This window comes from Saimiri boliviensis, chromosome 1 (assembly GCF_048565385.1).
Source record: "Saimiri boliviensis isolate mSaiBol1 chromosome 1, mSaiBol1.pri, whole genome shotgun sequence".
NCBI lineage: Eukaryota > Metazoa > Chordata > Mammalia > Primates > Cebidae > Saimiri > Saimiri boliviensis.
In genome coordinates this window covers 42,711,821-42,734,913 of record NC_133449.1, presented here as the reverse complement: position 1 = coordinate 42,734,913, position 23,093 = coordinate 42,711,821, and the positions used below count along the sequence as shown (strand labels likewise).

At 49.3% G+C, this 23,093-nt stretch overlaps 1 long non-coding RNA gene across 1 annotated transcript in view; it reads left to right on the top strand.

Moving 5' to 3' along the window:
• Nucleotides 1-13,919: 13,919 nt before the first annotated feature.
• The window catches only part of LOC141584032 (uncharacterized), a 33,287-nt gene continuing 24,113 nt past the window's right edge, over nucleotides 13,920-23,093 (top strand). Inside the window, exons 1-2 of the long non-coding RNA XR_012516910.1 lie at nucleotides 13,920-14,411; nucleotides 21,531-21,613. This is a non-coding gene — a long non-coding RNA (uncharacterized LOC141584032). The remainder of the gene's footprint in view (nucleotides 14,412-21,530; nucleotides 21,614-23,093) is intronic.

Genomic DNA, 23,093 nt, shown 5'->3' with positions numbered 1-23,093 from the left:
CTTGTAATCTACCCACGTTGGCTTCCCAAAGTGCTGGGATTACAGGCGTGAGCCACTACACCCAGCCTGTTTAAAATTTATGCTGAAAAATGCATTAATATATGTATGAAAATTAAAAATATGTGACTATACTTATGTGATAATCTGTCTTTACACAATGGGACACTTCAGATGTCAGGAATTTATATTATGGCTTACTCAATGCATGAATGATATTGAGAATTTCAGAAGTGCTATACTGGTCTGTGAGATACTTGAGGACAAGAGTCAGGACTAGTGTCCCCTCATATCTTGGGGTGAACTGTTACATTGATGGCCCCCAGTGAATCATACCTTTTGGCATTCATGCCCTCATATTGCTGTCTTCCCTTCATGGGCTTGAGCATGTAACTTGCTTTGGATAATGTAACACTGATAAGCATGATGCAAGTATAGGTCTGATAAGCACTTGCTTCTCCTCTTGGGGCTTGTCCTATTGGAATGCTCTTGAGGAAACTAGCCACCTAGCTGAAAAGAAGCTTGGGTAGATTCATGAATGATGAGACAGCACATGGAGAAAGGCCATGTGGAGGAGCTGAGGCACCAGATATTTTTAGTGCAGCCATTTTGGACTTTCTAGGCTAACCCAGTTGAATGAGTAGCACTAAGATGCTACCTGGAGCACAAGAACCAACCGGCTGAGCCCTGCCCAAATTCCTGACCCAGAAAATTATGAGAAATAATAAATCATTGCTATTTTAAGCCACTGAGTTTTGGAGTGATTTGTTACACAGCAATAGATAACTGAGATACTTGTAATAGGTGTGTAATAAATGTGTAGGGAATGAGTGAATGGCAAATCACAATTATAGCCTTGGTGCTAATCTCTTAGATTGGTCTTGAATACTTTTTAAGCCTTGGTCACATCTGTTTTCTGGTATGATTCCTATGATGGTTAATCTTATGTGTCAACTTGATTAGGTCCAGATAGAAAATGTAACACACAAAATTTTATGACACTTGACCAAGTGTCCAGATATTTGGTCAAACATTATTCTAGGTGTTTTATGAAGGTGTTTTTGAATGAGATTAACATTTAAATCTGTAGACTTAGCAAAGTAGATTGCCCTTCATAATGCAGGTGGGCCTCATCTAATCAGTTGGAAGTTTAAATAGAACAAAAGGTTGACCCTCCCCTGAATAAAAGAGAATTCTGCCTACAAACCTAAAATTGGAACATCAGCTCTTCCTGATTCTGCAGTAGCCTGCTGGCCTTCAGATGGAAACTGAGACATTGGCTCTATCGCTTTTGAACTTGCCACCTTCCGTAACTGCTTGAACCAATACCTTATAATCTCTCTCTCTCTCTCTCTCTCTCACACACACACACACACACACACACACACACTCTCACATACACTCTCACACAGACACAGATGTTCCTTGACTTATGATGGGGATACATCTCAGTAAATCCATCATAAATGGAAAATATCATAAATCAAAATGCAGTAAATACATCTAACCTGCTGAACATCACAGCTTGGCCTGGCCTAATTTAACTGTGGTTGGAACACTTACATTAGCCTACAGTTGGGCAAAAATCATCTGGCAACACAGTAAACTGTAGAATATCAGTTGTTTATCCTCCTAATTGCATGGCTGACTGGGAGCTGCAGCTCACTGCTGCTGCCCAGCATTGTGAGAGAGTATCATACCGCATATTGCTAGCCCAGAAAAGATCCAAATTGAAAATCTGAATTATGGTTTCTACTAAATGTATATTGATTTTGCACCATCATAAAGTGAAAGAAATCATAATTTTGAACCACCGTAAGTTGTGAACCATCTATGTGTATATACAGGAGACATCTATATCTCCTATAGGTTCTGTTTCTCTAGAGAACTCTGACTAATATAGATTTTGCTACTGAGAGTGGATGCTACTATAACAAATACCTAAGCATATGGAAGTGGCTTTGGAATTAGGTAATGGGCAAAGGCTGAAGAGTTTGAGGTGTATGTTAGAAAAAGCCAAGATTGCCTTGAAGAGACTGTTGGTAGAAATATGGACATTAAAGGCAATTCTGCTGAAGGCTCAGAAAGAAAACGGCTGTAGAGAAAGTTTCTATCATCTAAGAGAATACATATATCATCATGAACAGAATGTTGGTAGAAATATTAATATTAAATATACTTCTGGTAAGGTTTTGAATGAGAGCCTAATGTTGGAAACTGGCCAAAAGGCAATCTTTGTTATAAAAGTGGTAAAGAACTTGGCTGAATTGTGTTCAGCCAAGGTAAACCTTGGAAGTGATGACCTTGGATATTTAGCACAGGAGATTTCTAAGCAAAGTGGTGAAAGTGTAGCCTGGTTTCTCCTTACTGCTTATAGTAAAATGCAAGAGAAAAGAGATAAGTTGAAGGAATTGTTATGCAAAAAAGAACCAGAATTTCAAGATTTGGAAATGCTCAGCCTATCCATATTTAAAAAAAAAAAAAAAGAGAGAGAAAACACATTTCTCTGCTTGGTGCAACCACCAAAGGCCTGTGTGGACAATCACTCCATAGTAAGATTCACATGAACTTAGTCAGTCATCTCAGCTGAAGCCGGGAATAAAGATGGGATTATACTAGCAGAAACACTTCCAGCTGGGACTAAAGCAAACAGAGAAAATGGAACAGAATGAAAGAAGGCTGTTGGACTTCTGGGATTCTACAGGACAGGACAATAGAGTTATCCAGCTTTGAACATACGTTATCCTTCAAGAAAAGGGAAGAATGACCCCTGAAGACAATATGGAGATTATCAGGGCTGCCACTCACACCCCAGGCCCAGGGGATGGTTGTTTTTCCTGTTTTCAGAGGGTGGGGCCCCCTTCTTGGTTTCAGTGGGTCAGAATGCTATTGCCAAGTCCTCAGGGGCAAGGTGACTGGCAGAACTGCAGAATGGAGTCTACAACCTAGGATGGTGGAGATGATGCAGCTGCCCCAGTGGGCAGAGCATTCTGCCAAAGAGGATTCTTCTTCTTCTCCTTTTTTTTTTTTTTTTTTTTTCTGAGACAGGGTCTCCTTCCATCACCCAGGCTGGGTTGCAGTGGTGTGATCATGGCTAACTCCCGCCTTGACCTTCTGGGCTCAAGTGATCCTCCTACTTCAGCATTCCCACCCCTGAGTAGCTAGGACTACAGGCGTGCACCACCATGCCTGGCTAATTTTAGTATTTTTTGTAGAGGCAGAGTTTCACCATGTTTCCCAGGCTGGTCTTGGACTCCTGAGCTCAAATAATCCTTCCACCTTGGCCTCCCAAAGTGCTGGCACTACAGCCTAATGGACTACAGATCTAATGGAATTTTCCTTGCTAGGTTTTGGATTTGTTTGGGACCCATTGCCCCTGTCTTCTTTCCAATTTCTCCCTTTTGGAATAGGGATGTCTATTCTATACCTGTCCCACCATCGTATTTTGGAAGCACATAAGTTTGTCTGGTTTCATAGGTTCACAGCTGGAGAGAATTTTGCCTCAGGATGAATCATACCTCAAGTCTCACTCATACCTCGTTTAGATACTCTGTGAGACTTTGGACTTGGAATTGATGTTGGAATGGGTTAAAATGTTTGGGGCTGCTGGGATTGGCCGAATGAATTTTGCGTGAGAGAAGAACATGAATTTTAGGTTACAAGAGGGTGGAATGTTTTGGATTGAATCATATCTCCCGGCCAGATTCACATGTTGAAGCTCTGACTCCCAGTGTGACCCTATTTGGTGACAAGGTCTTTGAGGAAGTAATTAAGGTTCAATGAGGCTGGGCATGGTGGCTCCCACTAGTAATTCCAGCACTTTGGGAGGCTGAGGTGGGTGGATCACTTGAGGTCAAGGGTTTGAGACCAGCCTGGCCAACATGGCAAAACCCTGTCTCTACTAAAAATACAAAAATTAGCCGGGTGGTGGGGCTTGCTCATGGTCCCAGCTACTCAAGAGGCTGAGGTGGGAGAATCTCGAGCCTGGGAGGTGAAGGTTGCAGTGAGCTGAGATGGCACCAATGCACTCCAGCCTGGGTGACAGCATGAGACTTCATCTCAAAAAAAAAAAAAAAAAAAAAAAAAAAAAAAAAAAGGTTAAATGAGGTTCTAAGGGTGGGGCTCTAAAAGCTGGTGTCCTTATAGAACAGGAGGATGCGCCACAGCCCTCCTTGCATGCATGCACCGAGAGAAGACTGTGAGAGGGCACACCAAGAAGGAGCGATTCAAGGAGAGAGGCTTTATCAGAAACCAACCCTGCTGGCCTTTTATTTATTTATTTATTTTTAGACAAAGTCTCACTCTGTCGCCGGGGCTGGAGTGCAGTGACGTGATCTTGGCTCACTGCAGCCTCTGCCTCCTGGGTTCAGGTGATTCTCCTTCCTCAGCCTCCTGAGTAGCTGGAATTACAGGCACCCACCATGCCCGGCTAATGGTTTTTTTGTATTTTTTTTTTTGCAGAGACGGGGTTTTACCATGTTGCCCAGACTGGTCTTGAACTCCTGACCTCAAGTGATCTGCCTGCCTCAGCCTCCCAGAGTGCTGGGATTACAGGCATGAACCACCATACGCAGCCCCCTGCTGGCATTTTGCTCTTGGACTTCTAGCCTCCAGAACTGTGAGAAAGTAAATTCTTGTTGTCTAAGCCACCCAATCTGTGGTATTTTGTTATGGCAGCCCAAGCAGACAAATACAATTCCCCATAGCAATTTGCAGAGGAGTCATGAAGACTTTGATTTCCATTCTAGCTTTCATTCAGCTATGTGCTGAGTTCTGCTTTGTGCTGGACACTGTGTCTCCTGATTTCTACACCCGTTGGGTTTCAATGGTGAGTAAAATGGACGTGGGTCTTGTCCTCAAGGAGCTTAAAATCATGTAAGGGAGACATATTTGTCAAATAAATACTCAAATCGACATAAAATAATAACAGCGATGAGTGCTGTAGGGGGATGTCGGCTACTCAAGGAGGTCAGGGAAAAGTTTTTGAAGAGGTGACACCAGACCTGAGATTCAAAGGGTGATTAGGAGTCAACAGGTGAAGACGGGGAGGAAGGGTGTTCCATGCAGAAGGAACAGCATGTGCAAAGAGTGCTTCTACCAAGGAGGAGGCTGGTGGGTGTTCAGGGGACCGGAAGAAGACCACCGTGACTGAAATGGAGAGAGGAGGAGCAGAGTGGGCGGGGCTCAAGAAGAGCTGGATTGCACCAGCTGGCAGACCATGCCCAGCAAGTCTTTGTCACAAGAGCAGTGTGAGCCTGGCGCAATGGTTCACGCCTGTAATCTCAGCACTTTGGGAGGCCAAGGCAGGTGGATCACCTGAGGTCGGGAGCTCGAGACCAGCCTGACCAACATGGAGAAACCATGTCTCTGCTAAAAATACAAAATTAGCCAGGCGTGGTGATACATGCCTGTAATCCCAGCTACTCAGGAGGCTGAGGCAAGAGAATCGCTTGAACCCAGGAGGCAGAGGTTGTGGTCAGCCAAGATTGCTCCATTGCACTTCAGCCTGGGCAACAAGAGCGAAACTTTGTCTCAAAAAAAAAAAAAAAAAAAAAAGATCAGTAGGAAGCCATTGAGCTGGCTTGACCTGGGAGTTGGCATGGCCAGATTTGCATTTCCAAAAAGGTGCTTGAGGCTACTATGGGGGTGAGCATGGGTGGAATGGAAGAAGACTGGTATAGGAACTGGCGAGGAAGCTCCTGCAGGAGTCATGAGAGGCATGTAGGGGGCTTGGACCAGGGTGGTGGCAACAGAGATCGAGGAAAGGGCAAGACTGGAGAATGACTTATTAAGGCAAAAAACTGGACTTTGGCGTCCAATTGTATATAGGAGGTGAGGATGAGGGAGGAGCAGGGAGGATTTGAGGTTTCTGGGTTGAGTACCCAGGTGAGTGGTGGTGCCATCTGGTTAGGGAGAGAAGATGGGGAGGACCAAGTTAGGGCTGGGGGCAGCTACTTACCAACTGCATGAACTTGAGCAGGTTACTTTTAAGCCCCTGTATGCTTCAGTTTCCCCATCTGAGATAAGTGATGTGAGATGCTGTTTGTAGAGGATGTAGCTTGGAGCAGATGCTCCTGCATTTCAAGCTTTCTGAAGTAGCCTGGGCAGACGCTATTGCTCCATTGTTAAGGAAGAGGAAGCTGAGGCTGCAAGACTGGAGTCTTGCCCAAATCCACATACTTTGGAACCAGGCTTACAGGGAGGTGGTGGGAAGAGCCTTCCCTCCCTGCCAGGCTGCCTTCAACATCAGCTCACAAAGCCCAAGAGCAGAAATTATTCATCCACAAGTTCCTCAGCCATCACTGGAGGTCTGGTATGTGTGGGGAGGAGGGGACATAGTTAAGGTGGGAAATGCAATTAGAGGAGGAAACAGAGCAGAGTTGGCGTGAGAAGGGTAAAATTTAATTAAGCACCAAATTCACGTCGTAGCCAATTTCCCAAATGCGCGCTGCTCACAAAGTTTCTTTTTCACTCACATAAAGGCTCAGATGCTGTGATTGGCAAGCAGCCTTCCTCTGAGTGAAGATTCAGGCGCCCAGGCTCCTTCCACCCGTGGCTCTGCTGTCTCTAGGCCATGAGGTCAGGCAGTGGGGGAAAGAGAGATGGATGAGGCACATCTGCCTAACATCCTCAGCCCAGAAGGGAGACACATTGCTTCTGCTCACACTCCACTGGCCACCCAGGATGGCAAGGGAGCTGGAACTGTAGTCTAGATGGGTGCCTTTCAAAACTCCCTTTCCCTTCTCTGGATGGAAGAAGGGAAAGGGAATTTTGGTGATAAGCATCTCAGTCCTGCTACACCAGGTCAGAGCTGATGTCTACATCCTAAATATCATATTCAGGAGCCTGGTAAAGAGAGACATATTTTACTGAACAGGAACCTGAGCTGCTCCAGGCCAGGCTCCTGGGCCTCTTGGTTAAGGTGGAGGACAGGGGAGAGACAAGTTGTCCAGGCTCTGCTGACTTCTCCAGGATGGGAGAGCACCAGCCTTGGGGTAGGCAAGCTGAAGGAAGCACACTTGATCCCATGCACTGGCTGAATGAATGGCAGGAAGGCTGCTTCTGGGTATACTTTTGTGAGCCACAGAAATAGCCTCTGGCCAAGGCCAATGGGGAATTTGTCCCAAGTTTCTGAAGAGAGTGGGCTGTAAGGAGCCAGTGAGCAAAGCCTCTTGTATTGCACATAATTAAATGTTTGTGGACTGCCAGAGAGAGGGGCATTGTTGTGAACTTTACTTGGGTGGCCTCCTTGAGAAGAGATATTTGAGCAAAGACATGAAGATGCTGAAACATGAGGATAACTCAGGAGTAGCAGAGGGAACAGCAGTTGCCAAGAGCAGGCTTGCTGTGTTCTGGACGCTTTGCCTTCATCCAGGCAGAGATGATGGTGGTAACAGTGAGTAAGAGAGAAGGAGAAGTGGTTAGATTCTGCATCTATTTGGTAGGTACCGCCCTCCTTCCGCATCTTCCTTTCTTGGTTTTCTAGGAGTGACTCGTGAAGACACACTAAGGTGTTTCTACCTCCGTGCCCTTTTATAGACTGTAAGCCCCATGAGGGCAGGAAATGGGCTTTACCCTTACAGCTGACTCTGGTACAGCTTATCCCTAACACCTGGTTAAACATGTCTGTGTCCTGAGTCATCAGATTTCCTGGGGCCTAGCCTGGGTATATTGCTCATGATGAGAAAAGCTTTCCTGTGGCTTGGACACTCCTGTCCCTCTTCTGAAGAGAATGTCCTGTGTATCCAATCAAAGGAGGTGGGGCTTCAGTGTCTTTTTTTTTTTTTTTTTTTTTTTTTTGAGATGGAGTCTCGCTCTGTCGCCCAGGCTGGAGTGCACTGGCGTGACCTCAGCTCACTGCAACCTCTGCCTCCTGGATTCAAGCGATTCTCCTGCCTTGGCCTCCCAAGTAGCTGAGATTACAGGCACACACCACCACGTCTGGCTAATTTTTGTATTTTTAGTAGAGACAGGGTTTCACCATGTTGGCCAGGCTGGTCTCGAACTCCTGACCTCAAGTTATCCACCAACCTCGGCCTTCCAGAATGCTGGGATTACAAGCGTGAGCCACCATGCCTGGCTGGGCTTCAGTGTCTTAAGTATGAGAGAGTCACAGTCCATCCATTCTTCCCGGCGCTGCTGTGAAGTGCTCAGGAGCTCAACCATGGACAGGTTCCTGGGTTCTGTTTTGTCCCTGGTACACCTGCCTGCTGGTTTCCTGGGGAAGTGACAGGGGGACATATGGCTGCACCCATCAGGTATCCCTGGCCCAAATCAACTTGGCCTGTGCTCAGGCAGGGAGTGTTGGGCTCTGCATTGCTAGCTCACTGATGTCAGGAGGGACCCACAGGAGCTTCTGGGGAGTGTCTTGAGCTCCATAGAAGGCCCAGGTTAAACAAAGACTGCAGGTTGTGGGTGACGGACATTCCACAATTCCACAAGCAATTATGGAACACATCCCGCAGCCCGCAGCTTTTGTTTAACCTGGGCCCTTCTCTGCAACACCTCTTGCCTTCTGACTTTTGCAGACACTTTGGTGCAACCGATACTTACAACCCAGCAGGCTCTTGATATTTGGGGGGCTCTGTCCACAGACCTTCCACAAACCCCACAGTCGTGAATGCAAAATGTTAGCATGGGCTTCCGGCTTTCTCCTGAATGGTGTTTTCTTGAGAGTTATGTGTTTCCTGTTCTCTCATGCCACAGATTAACTGCCTTTTCACTTTTCCCACAGATTTTATCTCTCTTTCTGTGCGGCAGGGTCCCACCGTGTAGCTGTTGAAAGTGTGGGAGCTTTGGAATTGGACTGATTTGAGTGGGCATCGCAGCTGCTGCTGCTCTTATTGGCTGTGTTGTGTCTGGCAAAGTCCTGAGTCTCAGTTTACTCATTTGTAAAATGAAGAGAATCACAGTATCTACCTAGTAGCTTGGTTGTGAAGCTTCATTGAGGTAGTAACGTAATGTCTGGACCCACAATAAATAGGGACTCATTACCCTTAATGAAAACTCCACCAGGTGCAGTGGCTCATGCCTATAATCCCAGCATTTTGAGAGACTGAGGAGTGCAGATCGCTTGAACCCAGGAGTTCGAGACCAGCCTGGCAACATGATGAAACTGTCTCTACAAAAAATATAAGAGTTAGCCAGGTGTGGTAGCACACACTTGTAGTCCCAGCTACTTGGGAGGCTGAGGTGGGAGGATTGCCTAGGGGGCAGAGGTTGCAATGAACGGAGATCGCCCCACTGCACTCCCGCCTGGGTGACAGAGAGAGACCCTGTCTCAAAAAAACGAAAAAGAAAAGCCAAAGCTGCTTGTGGGGACATTCAGTGCTGGGCACAGGCCAGTGTCCCCAGCCAGCTCTGAGGCTTGTTCCTACATCCACCAGCCTTTCAGCCCAGTCCACTTCAGGCCAGAGCAAAATACGAAAGCCCTGCTTGTTCTGGGCCTTCGGGGGAGTCTGTGAATAGCTGAATCCATGAATGATGCCTCTGCAGGTGCCAGGGACCCACGGCTCCACCCTCACCCAGCTCAAGCGCTGCCTGCCAGACCCTTGTCAGCGGTTACAACCTCCAACTGCCTCCCGCTGCCTGGGTTTTATCAAAAGCTCAGTTGAGAGAAGTAAAGTTCATGGGGGTTATTTAAAGGTCATGCATTCCATCCATTCTTCCAGATGGGACTTATCCCTGAACCAAGTCGGACTCTCACGAAGCTGAGCTGTTCTTGGAGCTCAGTATTTAGTCTCCATAGAATCTTTCCTACATCCTTCCCTTACGATGGAGATTAGAAGGAAATGGCCGAGGGAGCCCCGCATTGTGTTTATTTTGGGATGCTACTGCTTCAGCTAGTGTTCTCTGGAAGTCCTATGAGTGGAATGAGTATATTTTAGACTCCAGTTTCCAGCAAAATTCTGCATCCTCGGAGGAATTAGGGGGCTTCTGACTTATGGGCAACGCGACTCATGAAATTGACCCCAATTCCCACTTCACTTGGGTTGCTGGGAAGCTCAGAGCCAAACTTGACACTCATCCTTAAGAATCTTAGAGGCTCTCTTGGGCTCTTTTTAAAGGAGATGATTACTTTCCAGGTGCCGGTTTCTAACAGATGGGATTATAATTATTATTTTTTTGTATGTATCTTGTCAGTTGGTTCAGGGCTTTAGTGGGACCGGAGTGGGAGTAAGTGAATAAAATAATCCTCATCCCGAAAACAAAAGAGGGATGGAGAATTGGCCTGGGTGAGTAAGAGAAGGAGGAGGCAGCCAGGGGGAGAGATGGTGCGGGGCCTGGTGGCAACAGGACAAGTGTCCCTTTCTAGGCCACTGTGGTGACGCTGAAGGGTCTGGCTTCACTGAGCCAGGGGGTGTGAAAAGAGGATTTTCCATGAATTTGAAAAGAGAACCACAGTCATTGCTCAATGTGCAGTCCTCTCCACGGCCCGCAGGCTTCGGGGGGTATTTTTGTAATGTTGTGAAACATCGAAACTTGCAGTGTCTCCTTTCTCTTCCTCTTCTCTCCCAACCCAGTTGCTCCTACCCATTTTTTTTTTTTTTTAACCATGTTTTGCTTCTTCCCTTCATGTGGCCACTGGCACAGGGGCGTGAGCTGGGCTGCCCACTGGGACTGCTCGTCCGTCTCTGGGCAAGACAGGGGTCCCTCTGGCCCGAAGCCCACGATCTGCTGCTGGAACAAACAGAAGAGAGTCAAGCAGTTCAGACCCTCAACGAAAGAGTAGCAGTGGAGCAGCAAATAGGAATTGAAAACTCTGTGTGTCACGTAGGAACCGTCATTATTGCCATTTAATTTTACTTATTTAAATTTGTCCTATGCCTCAGTTCATGGTACTTTTTTTTCATCATTTGTTTTTGCAAAGTCCCTTCATCTCTTTGTCTGTTTGTTTGAGACAGGGTCCTGCTCTGTCATCCAGGCTGGAGTGCAGTGGTGTGAACATGGCTCACTGCAGCCTTGAACTCCTGGGCTCAAGCGATCCTCCTACCTCAGCTTCCCAAGTAGCTGGGACCACAGGAGCGTGGCACCATGCCTGTCTAATTTTTAAATATTTTTGTAGAGATGGGGTCTCACTATGTTACCCAGAGTGGTCTCTAACTCCTGGACTCAAGCCGTCCTCCCTCCTCAGTCTCCCAAAGTGCTAGGATGACAGGCGTGAGCCACCATGTGTGGCCCATTTGTCTGTTTATCCATCTCCCTTGCCCAGAGTTTCCCATTGGCTGTACTATTGACATGTCAAGTCTGATCATTCCTTTTATGGGGCTGTCCTGTACACTGCAGGATGTTTGGTAGCATCCTTGCCCTCTCCAATACATGCCAGTATTACCTCCCCCAACATCCCCACTGTGACAACCAAAAATGTCCCTAGATGTTGCCAAATGTCCCCTGGGAAAAGGGAGCAGAATCGTTCCAGGCTGAGAACCACCATCCTCCTGTCCCCTTCCTCACTCCCTCCCCTCCCGACACAGGCTTTTCGGAGGCATCCGCTGTGTGCCCTGTTTGCACACATCCTTGCAGCTCTCTTCCCTGCCCCTTCACATCCTTTGCCCACCTCTCTATTGGAGTTGCCATGTTCTTTGGATCTGCCAAAGGCCAGTCCTTGTGTTTTCTTTCTTTCTTTCTTTCTTTCTTTTTTAGAGATGGAGTCTCGCTCTCTCACACAGGTTGGAGTGCAGTGGCACGATCTCGGCTCACTTCGACCAACCTCTATCCCCCTGGGTTCAAGCGATTCTCCTGCCTCAGCCTCCCGAGTAGCTGGGATCACAGGTGCATGCCACCACGCTTTGCTAATTTTTGTATCTTTAGTAAAGACAGGGTTTCACCATGTTGGTCAGGCTGGTCTCAAATTCCTGACCGCAGGTGATCTGCCCGCCTCGGCCTCCCAAAGTGCTGGGATTACAGGTGTGAGGCACTGCTCACAGTCCTTGTGTTTTCTAAATAGAGTCCCACGTTGGTGTGGCCTGTTTTCCTCTGCTTTTCTGTCATCAGTCTGCTAAATCTTGCCTTACAGATGAGGAAGCAGAAGTGTACAGCCATAGCTGCCAACACTCACACTGCTAGTAAGTGGCGAGCCAGACCCAGGCCTCTGTCTTCAGAGCCCAGGCTCTCAACCCCTGGGCTACAACAGTGTCCCTTCTGTCCAAATATGACTTTGCAGGCAGGCAGGCCAGGTCAGGCCCTGAGGCCCAGGCAGGGGAGGAGGGTGGCTCACTCCAGGTCACGCAGCTCGACAGCATCATCGTTCTGGTTACCCTGATGTGATGGCAAGTGTCTTGGGAACTGGATTAACGTTTCCTTTGGTGGAGGAATGACCAAGTGATTTTGTTTAAACGTCCAGCAGGAGGCCATGGCTCTGGTGAGAAGAGGTGGGGATCTGAGGGTGTCTGTGCGAGGGGCCCCTCTGTTGGCTGTGCATGGTACTCACAAACTCATGCTTGGGCAGATTTCTGGATTTGGATTTTCTGGCCTGGATCTCTGGGCCCTGGACCCTGGTGGACGAGTGCTTCTCTCCAGCAGGGGATGATGGATGGTGGGGAGCCAGGTTTTGTTCCCCAAATGCCATTCACATGACTCGCTGACCTCAGGGTCCTTCCCCTTTCTCTTGTCTTTTTCTCCTTCACTGCATTCTGCCCTGCTTTGGTTTCCCTTCTCTATTTTCCTTTTTTCAATCTGCACAAAGCCTGTGGAGGGCTGGGGCTGAGCTGGGGCCTCCTATCTCCGGCTGAGGTTGGTTACAGTTCCTGGACTGTAGCCCTGGGGCTGTCTGCTTGGAGGGCCTTAGTGAGACTTGGAGGGTGGGGGGTTTGGGAGGAAGCGAGTCGGCCAATGAGCCAGCACCTGGAGGCTGGTCCTCTCTCCTGCATCCTCAGGGTAGGGTCTCTGAGCCACCAAAGCCTGATGACAAATACCTAGTTCGGGCCACAGCCATTCCCACCCATCCCTGACAGACATGCCAAGCGCATCACAGATCTCTTTCTACCAGCCTCGAAATCCTTCTCAGCAGAGAATGTGGGATGGAAATGTATCACTCTGGCTTAGAGCTTCATCTTTATTTCCTGGAAAATTTTCCCACAGTGGTTCTCAACCCCAACCGCTCAGCAAAATCACCTGGGTAACCTTCCAGACAGACTGATTTCCAGGCCCCAACCTGAGATTCAGATTTCATGGGTCTGGAGTGTGGCTGGGAATTGAGATGTAAAATCTCCCTGGGTGATTCTGATATGTGACCAGGACTGACAGCTACTGTTTTGCGGAGGGCAGAGTGTTGCAGAAAGAGCCGGGGGACTGGGTTTGCATCTGGACAACCCTCAGGTGGTAGCATGTCCCCCGGCAAAGCCCCTTCCCTCTCCAGGCACTGGGCAAGAGCACCCTAAGGAGAAATGACTGATTTGTGGAGTTTTAGACTCAGAAAGTGCCAGGAAACCAACCAAGCTATCCCCTCATCCTGCAAAAGAGAAGTCTGTGTCTGGAGGGAGTGGAGTAGCTGGGGTTCCACAGGCCATTGGCAGGGTTGCAGGGTGGGAAGCCAGGCTAGGCTTTGGGCTGCCTCCTCCTGCTGGCTGGACCCCTCAGTGAGTCCTCTTTAGATTAGAATTTGGGGGACATGATGTCTCCCCCACTGTTTACTCGAAAAGGAGCCTGTTCCCCCAGTGCCTGGGAGTGCCTGCTTTGGTTTCCCATTGGTTTCTAGCAATGGCTAGAGTGAGAGGGTGTTGGTCTTAGCTAAACTTGTCAAGAGGACTTTTGCAGCGCTGCTGACTGTCTGCAGCTGTTTTATAGGCCCTGTGGCTCAAAAGGGGAAGTGTGGCTGCATTTAGAAAGTTGGCCACAGGAGAAATGGTGGGGGTGGGGGTGGGGTGGGGCCGAGGAGGGTGGCCAGGCTGAAGACCCGGGGGAGGAGGAGGGATACAGGCAGGGCCTGTGGACAGGGGTTTGATTTAGGGCCCACATGTTGTCACTTTGGAAACTCTCGGGTTTGAAGGGATAGAGATAGGGGAGAGTGAAGGGGAGGCAGACAGAGAAGAAAGGCAGAAGTGGGGAGGGAGAAGGAGCTCTCAGCTGGGAAGTCTGGCTCTTCTTAGGTTGGAAGCAAACACAAAGCATTCTGGGAGCATGCCCAGCCACGCCCTGAAGGCCCAGGAAGGGGTTTCCTCTAAAGGGGAGCGGGGAGATGGTGAGAGGTGCTAGAAAGGGGGAGGTTTTCTCAACATAGGCCAGCCCACAGGAAGGGATGTGAGAGGAGGAACTCCTCCTTCCGCCAAGCTACGTGGAGATAGCTCTGATATCTGAGTCTATTCATGCTCCGATAAAATATCATGGACTGGATGACTTATAGACAGCAGACATTTGTTTCTCACGGTTCTGGAGGCCGGAAGTCCAAAATCAGGTGCCAGCAGATTCAGTGTCTGGTAAGGGTGACCTCCTCATAAACGGTGTCTTCTTACTCTAACCTCACATGGCAGAAGGGGTGAGGGGTATCTCTCAGGGTATAATATAAGGGCACTAATCCTATTCACGAGGGCTCCACCCCCGGGACCTAATCACCTCCCAAAGGCCCCACCTCCTACCACCATCACTTTGGGGGTGAGGATTTCAACATATGGATTTGAGAGGGACATAAACATCTGGCCACCTGAGTGAAATGTCCCATCCCTATGGCCAGGAATGCATCCAACCCTTCCTAGGGCTGAGCTGGGGCTCAAGTCTCCATGGTAGCAACGGGAAGATTGCCACACAAGGCTCCTAGCCCAGGGGTTGGAGACTGGAAGGCCTCAGAGGTCCTGATTGAAGATCCCCATGCCTCAGGTTCCTGTTCCTGTTAGTGACGGGGAGCTCCCCTGCCCTATTACAAGTGCCCTGCCCCAAGCAACAGGGAGGAACATGATGTGGGTCACATTTCCCCTGCTCCCCCCAGGCCTACTGCTCTCCCTCAGTCACTGGCACCTGCAGTGTGCTGCTGTCTGCTGACCTCCCCATGCCCCAGCCTTGTCCTTACTGTATATGTGGGGATAGAGTGATGGGGTGGTGGAGGTGGGGGTGGTGGTACCATACCTTCAATCCAGAGCTTTCCTGCAGAAGATCCTGCCCCCACCAGAAAGGTGCTTGAGCAAAGCTCCTCTTCCCAAAGTAGTCTCACCCAAAAGGACCATGAGAAGAAGATCTTATCCTAACTTTGATCATATTACACTGGCCACAGAAACAGCTCCACCACCTTTGACGGTAGAATCAGCAACCAGAAGGATCTGCTTTGAAGGTGGGAGTTAAAGAAAAGAGGGGAGGTTTCCATTGGTTCTGACTTTGTGCTTGAGCATCTGAGGTCGGAAGCATGACTCCCAACGAGTCTGCTTAGTTAGTGTATCTAGTGAAGAAGGCAGCTCAACCCAACCCAACCCAACTCAACCCAACTCAACCCCACTTGACCCACCCAACCCAACTAAACTCAGCTTAATTAAACTCAACACAACTCCCATTCATTCACTCTGTGATTTAACCAGTATGTACTAGTTGCCAACAATGTGTCAACCACTATGCTAAGTGCTGGGGATCTGGAAGAGAGCAAACAAGACGGAGCCCTGCCCTCATGGAGCTTTGAGTCTGGCAGAGGCACTTAAGGGCATATTACGGGTCTGTCTCTATTAAGCTCATGAGGATGGCCATGGGAGGGTACGGAGAGAAAAGGCCCTCTCCCCTGTGGTCTCACTGGAGAGACAATATTCATATACACAAAACACTCACAATGAGGCAATGTTTTGTTGACTCTGGTAACCACTAGGTGGGCCTGACCACTAATTAACCTTGAAAAAAGGAAAAACAAAAAAACAAAAAAAAACAAAAAAACACTTAGCCAGGTGTGGTGGCTCACGCTTGCAATCCCAGCACTTTGGGGGTCAAGGCAGGCAGGTCACTTGATGGCAGGAGTTCAAGACCAACCTGGCCAACACAGTGAAACCACGTCTCTACTAAAAACATAAAAAAATTAGCTGGATGTGGTGGTGCGTGCCTGTAATCCCAGTTACTTGGAAAGCTGAGGCAGGAGAATAGCTTGAACCCAGGAGGCAGAGGTGGCAGTGAGCCAAGGTTGCGCCCTTGCATTTCAGCCTGGGCAACAGAGCAAGACTCTGTCTAAGAAAAAAAACCCCAAAAACAACAAAAAACTCAGTTCTGACATGAATGTATTGGACTAGGGAAACTTCGTATGGACTCTGCCATCTTTCTTGGTTTCTTCTTCCATTTGACTACCTACCTGCTTCTCTTCCTCCTTCCACCTCACTCAGAGCTAGAAACCTTCCATGGCAAATGATTGGATTCTAGGTTTGGTTAAATGCCTACCACTTACAAAATACATTGCTAGCTGCAGTAGGATTCAGAGGTAAACAACACTGGCTTTCCCCTTAAGGATGCTGGGCCTGACTTGGGTTTGCAAATTGCTGTGACAGAAGACAGTGAAAGAGGTGTGCATCTTTGGACTGCATTTTACCAGTCCAAATATTTTATTTGTAATAATATAAAATGTAAGGTATAACAGGGAAATGAATGCAGAGATCTAAGTGTGCAGTTCCATGCATTCTGAGTGTGGGTGTGACTGTGTGTCACAGGGGGAGGGTCACAGGACAGTCAAGTCCCTTCCCTGGGTATGGGATTAGAGTATCAGTGCTATGATGTTTCAGTGTGTCTGCTGCCTACTGACTCTTTCTTTAAATTTCATACTTCAGAAAGATTATAAGACTATATAAGGAATTCCTGTATACCCTTTCCCCAGATTCACCAATTATTTACATCGATTAAATCATTTGAGAAAAATTTAGAGATATTTTGCTCCTTTACCCTTAAACACTTCCGTTTGTATTTCAAGGACATTCTTTTACATAGTCTGGCTTCCTTCTAGCTCTACCTTGGTCATCTCCCTTTCAGACAGTATTGGGTCATTTTATATCTTAAGTAAAGCCGATTTCATGGGAGAGAGAGCTGGATTGGCTTTCTGCTTGATGCCGTGCTGGTGGCCTGGCTGTTGGGGGCTGCCTAGGTCACAAGGTCCCCTTGGGAAAATCTGTTGACTTCAGCAGCTATGCTTGAGTCTGCTTGTTACTGGACAGCTGGTCTGTCTCCTCAGAGGCTTGGCTGAACCCTGTGCTCTCCTTCTCTCTACTTTGTTCTCGAGTTTTCTGCACATTCTCCCACCCACAGATGTGAACATCGTGTGATGTTGGCTTTCCAGTGTCTTGCACGGCGTGGTAGCAGCAGAAATGCGCTTGGCTGGGCACCCTCTCTGGGCCTTGGAGGCCCCCCTGAGCTCCTCTGAAAATACAGGCAGTTTCCTCTCCCTGACTCGCCTGGAGGAGCGAGGCCCTGTGGTGCGGTCTGGCTCTGAGGCCTGTGGTCCTGCTTGGGACTGGCAGTCTTAGGCTGAGGGAACATTTTCCAGAGTATAGACGAGGGACAGAATGTCTCAGTGAGATGGGCTGGGAGGGGCAGGGTTTTGGAAAGGCCTCTGCTTGTCCTGGGAGGCGTTCAGGATGCTGAGGTTTTGGAAGTCCATGGCGGCTCTTTACAACTGCTCCCAACTTTGGGAGGAGGACTAGTTGGGTGCCCGTTTCCTTGGGTTCAGTGGCAAAGGTGAAGCCCAGCACTGCCGACCTGGGACCTGGGGCTCTCCTGGGCCTGGGCAGGACACTGGACTTTGAAGAGGAATGCAGCTTAGAAGACATGGACCCTGGAGTCAGGAGATACTGCTCCCATCCAATAAGCCCTGGCTGGAGCTCTGCTGGGCACTGACCCTGGCATAAAACCAGTGGGGCCTCTGGGCCTGCACTCAACAGTGCCTCTGATGGAGCAGGTAGGACAACCCCAACCCCAACATACCCACGAGGAAGAACAGAACACGGTGGAGGCATTTAACCAGGCAGACTGTCTCCTGCAAGGAGAGGCCAGGAAAGAGAGCTGAGACGCCCGGCGCAGCGAGGGGATGCTTAGGGGAGGAAGTGAGGCCCAAGCCCCCCTTTCTAGCACCTTCTCCCTTCTCCTGTTCTGCTTTTGTGCACAACCAGCATGCCCTGGGGCCAGTCCCAGTTCTGTTCTGTGATCTTGGACAAGTCCTTTATCTCCTTCAGCCCATTTCCTGCCTGTGAAGTGGCACGTGGAGCACCAGAGCCATCTCCCTGGGACAGTGCTGAGTGGTAACCAAATGTTGGTGGGCGGAGAGGTGCTTGGAGAGCTTAGGAAAATGCAGGTGCCTGGGAAGTTGGGAGTCTGGATCCTCAGTGGTGAGGCCCAGGCGTGTGCTGGCATCGCTTTCAACCAGCTCTCCTGGTGGTCCCTGGAGCAGAGCTGGGTGACTAGAGCTGGGTGACTGTGGAGGCACCCCATCCCCCGCCCCTAACTTAACTGCAGGCCCCTCGGACCGACCCAGACTCAGGCCTTTATTCCTGGATGCCTTTTCCCCGGTGTCCTAGAGGGCCTGGTACAGGTGGGGGCATCCGGGCCTGGCCACTGGGCCGTCCACCGGCCCCTCCCACCCGGGAGCCGTGCCACAGCCCGGGCGGCCTGGACGCGCCCCCCTCCTTCCCTACGAGCCAGCCTCAATGCCCCGCATTACCATTTCCATGGCGCCCTCCTCCAGGGCCCCATGGAAATCACGAGGCTTTCTGAGGAGTCGTGCAGACTTCAGAAAAGACCCCGGGCCCCCTGCCCACCCCAGCTCCCCGGCCGGTCTAATCCCGCGCGGGGCGCGAGAGACAGAGCTCCCAGTCTCCTCGCGGCCCGGCTGGGCGCTCATTCTCCCACAGAGCTGACATTTCTCTGCGGCCCAGCTGGCTGCAGTTTTTAGAAATAACAATATCCCCGGGGGGAGGAGCGGCAGGGTGAATGGGCGTCTTTGTCCCGGGCCCTGTGAAGCCCGATTAATTATGCGTGGCGGAGCTCGGGGAGCGCGGCCGCCGGGCCCCCCCGGGCGGCTGAAAGGCCGGGGCTTGGGAGCGCGGCCGCCGGCTCCGCGCCGCCGCACAAAGGGCCGCGAATTAGAGAAGCGGCAATTACCCCGCATTTTGTATGTGCCCTTGTCTCGCTGACACTGTGGACGGCCCCTCCCCGGGCGGCTGCACTTTGAGGATTTTCAAGCCTTTTCTTGGTTACCAGGGGCGACTGGGCAGAGGGCTGGGGGCTTGGGGAGAGGGGGAAGCGCCAAGGGCCGAGTGGGATCGTGTGCAGTGGGGGATGTGGGGAGGGGGCAGCGGTGTGTGGGTATCGCCCTTGGGGACCTGGGCCTCAAGTCTAATGCTCTCTCCGACGCTGGAGCCCGTTCTGCATGCAGATTTCAGGGCCCCACCGCAGAGGACTCTCTGTCTCAGTGAGTCTGGGGCACCCAGGAAGCTGCATTTTACCAGTCCAAATATTTTATTTTTAATAATATATGGTAAAATATAACAGGGAAATGAAATACACGATCTTAAGTGTGCAGTTGCATGCATTCTGACAAATGTAAACCCTGGCGTCACGCACATTCCATCAAGACATAGACCCATTCCATCACTACAGAAAGTTCCATGGATCCTGTTTCCATTTCTCCATCCCACTGCTCATCCTCCCAGACAATTACGGCTCTGATTTCTAGCGCCATTCCTAAAGTTCCATCAGTTTTTGGACTTCATGATAAATGGGGCCATACAGTATACAGTTGTTTCGTTTCTGGCTGTCTCTTGGAATCAAGTTTTTGAAATTTATTCATGTTGTGTGTACTAATAGTTTCTTTCGAGTAAACAGGTTTCTTTTGATCCATTCACCTGTTGATGGACAGACACCTGGACTGTTTCCAATTTTTGGTTGTTATGAATAAGGCTACTGTGATCATTTCTCGTGAGTCTTTTGTGTGCGTGTGTGTGAACACGTGTTTGTGTCTTTTGGATAAATGTCTAGGAGTGGAATTGCTGGGTCATAGGGAAGGTGTTTAGCTTTACTAGGTTCTAAAGTAGCTATATGATTTTGCATCCCCACCAGCAATATATGAGGGGTCCAGTTGTTCTTTTTGTCAGCACCTGCTATTGTCATTCTTTGTGATTTTAGCATTCTAGTGAACGTGAGGTGGCATCTCACTGTGGTTTTCTGGATGGGCGATTTTAATGTGTGAGCTCCAAGGAGTAGACTTGGAGAAAAACTCCCGTCTAGTCCAATTCTTGCACTTGCTGCAAGGTCCAGCAGAGGAAATGTCCTCCCTGAAGCCCACAGCTGGTTGAGCAGAGGCAGGATGAGAACACAGGACTCCTGTCCCAAACTAGAGCCCTCTTCCTGGTATCATGCTACCCCTTTGGCCTGCACCTCCCGAGCCTGGGTGTGTGAAGCATGGATCATGCTCTGCCTAGAACCACTCAAAGTGGACCTGGCAGGGCACTTCTGAAAAGTTGCCACCTGCCACCCAAGCATCCGTGGAACTCAGGGTGAGAGATTGGGCTTGGCCAAGTACATGCGGTGTGCACACGAACACAGGAGCAGGGGTAGGGAGCTGCAGGCTAGCAACCCTTGACTCTAACTCCTGGGACACAGACCTGGCTTTCTGGCTGTCTACCACCTTACTATACATTCGAAGAGCTAACCAGGTGAAAGCCTCAACTCTGAGAGTTCCTCTGCTTCAGCTCCTCATGGTGGGCCTTGGGTATTTTCTGATCAAACACAGAGGGGATGTTGAGCGGAGGGAATAAGGGAGCAGGAGTCCTGGGGCTGCCAAAGTCATCCTTTGTCTATAAACATTGTCCTACGTGTGCTTTTTAAGACCCTCCAGAACCTGCTCTGATCTATCCTTTTTGCCTTATATCTGCCTGCCTTCACCTTGCGCTTGGTGCTCCAGCAGTAGTGACACCGGTCGATCTAATTGTTGTTCCCCCCACCCCGTCCATCCCCATCAACATAGGCGGTAGAGATTGTGTTTTCCAAAGATGCCTGCACCACAGCCTATCTCCCAACCCACACGTTCCTGCAATATGACTGTCACTCCTCCCGCCGAGAGGGCGGGGGTCTCTGTTTCCTCTCATCAACATGGGACGGGGCTTGAGGCCACTCTGACTAATAGACCATGGCAAGAGGAATGATTGTTGATGCTAAGTCATGTAAAAGCTAGAACTCCCACCTAGCTCTCTCTCTCTTTGGAATGTGCACCGTAGGAATCTAGACACTGTGCTAGGAAATGCCCAAACTGGCCCACATGGAGAGACCCATGTGGAGGAGATCTGAGGCCTCCAACCTGCAGTCAGGCTCAACCACTAGATTTGTGAGTGAATGAGCCTTTAGATGATTCCAAATCCCAGCCTTCCATACTTCCAGCGGAGGACCCAGACCACAGAGAGCAGAGACAAGCTCCTCCGGCTGTGCCCTGTCCGGATTCCTGACCCTCACTGGATACCAAACATAATTAAGGGTTGTTTTATGCCAATATTATGATAATTTTTATGCAGCCATAATGGCTGGAACACACCCAAGATTTCTTATGTCCTCCCCATGTTAATTATATTCCCCTTGCTCCAAGCTTAACTTTTCTCTCTCAGGTTCAGCTTGGCGGTGACCTCTGCTAGAAGCCCTCCCTGGCCTTCCTGTGCGCTGAGCTGGCGGTTCCTCCTCTGCATCCCAGGTGCGTGCTCAGGTCTGTGCACCCTCCACCTTGTCCTCCAGCTTCATGTTTGGATGTTCCCATCCCCCATGAAAAGCCCCCTCCCCCTCCCCACCCCCGCTACCACCTCAAGAGCTGGCACAGTACATGTTTGCTCTCTGGACTCCTACGAACTTAACACGTAATTGCTGAAAGATGGCATGTTCCCAAAACAGAGGAAGTAGAACCTGAACGAAGCAAAATCCAACTTCCAACTCCCTGCTCTCACTTCCTCTGGGATAGGCCTTGAGCAAGAGAGACACAAAGAACAAGAGATGGTCTTTCCCTTTAATGGGATTTTGGTCTGATCAAGGAGATAGTAACAGAAAGACTAGACTAGACTAGTGTATGAGTAAATGAGATTTGCCATCCCCAGAAGAGGGAGAGACCTGCATGGAACAAGGTGGTCAGGGGAGGCTTCCTGGAGGAGGCAAGGACTTGGATTTAATAGTACCAGAGCTCTAGGATAGATCTTTTTCTGATAAAACTCCCAGTTTCTTTCCCCCACCCCTACCTTCGCTGGGCCCCCAGCTGAAGTTGTGTGTGTGTGTGTGTGTGTGTGTGTGTGTTCGTGTGCATGTACACATATACACATGTGGTTGGAAAGGGGGTATTAGTATCTCGCTCCTAGGATGGAGTCTCAAGGACAGGCCCATTATGTCCTCAATTCGCTCCTCTCTCTCCCACCTCGCCTGGGGAATGGAATAAGAATGGGATAAGTATAATACAGTGGGGTGAATACAGAACCAACTAGATGTACAGCCAACAGTGTGGGTGGACCTGAAAACAGTGCTGCCTGAAGATGGCAAGAAACGGAGTGAAATCTGCACCACATTGTTCATATAAACTAAAAATACCTGCACACAGAAAGGCAACTTTTTTTTTTTTTTGAGACTGAGGTTTGCTCTTGTGCCCAGGTGGGCAATGGCATGATCTCAGCTCACTGCAACCTCCCCCTCCTGGGTTCAAGCCATTCTCCTGCCTTAACCTTCCAAGTAGCTGGGATTAGCTGCCTGCAACTATGCTCAGCTAATTTTTGTATTTTTAGTAGAGATGGGGTTTTACCATGTTGCCCAGGCTGGTCTTGAACTCCCGACCTCAGGTGATCCACCCACTTTGGCCTCCCAGAGTGCTGGGATTATAAGTGTGAGCCACCACAACTGGTCAGCAATGTATGTTTTATAGAGACACAGACAAAGATGTGATATTAAACAAATTAATGTGGTTGCCTCATTTATGGGTGGAGAGTCTGGGCTGGTGAATGAAGATTAAAGGAATGAATAAATAAACAAGAGAGGGCCTCTGTGCAGACGGTGATGGCAGCATGCCATCGAGGAGAATGACAAACTCAACTTCTGCACCTGAGGGCCAAACAAAAAGTCTAAACCAAAATCACTCTTGAAAATGATGCAGCGACTTCATATCTGTGTGGGTGGGAGAGAGAAGGGATATGGGGCAGGGA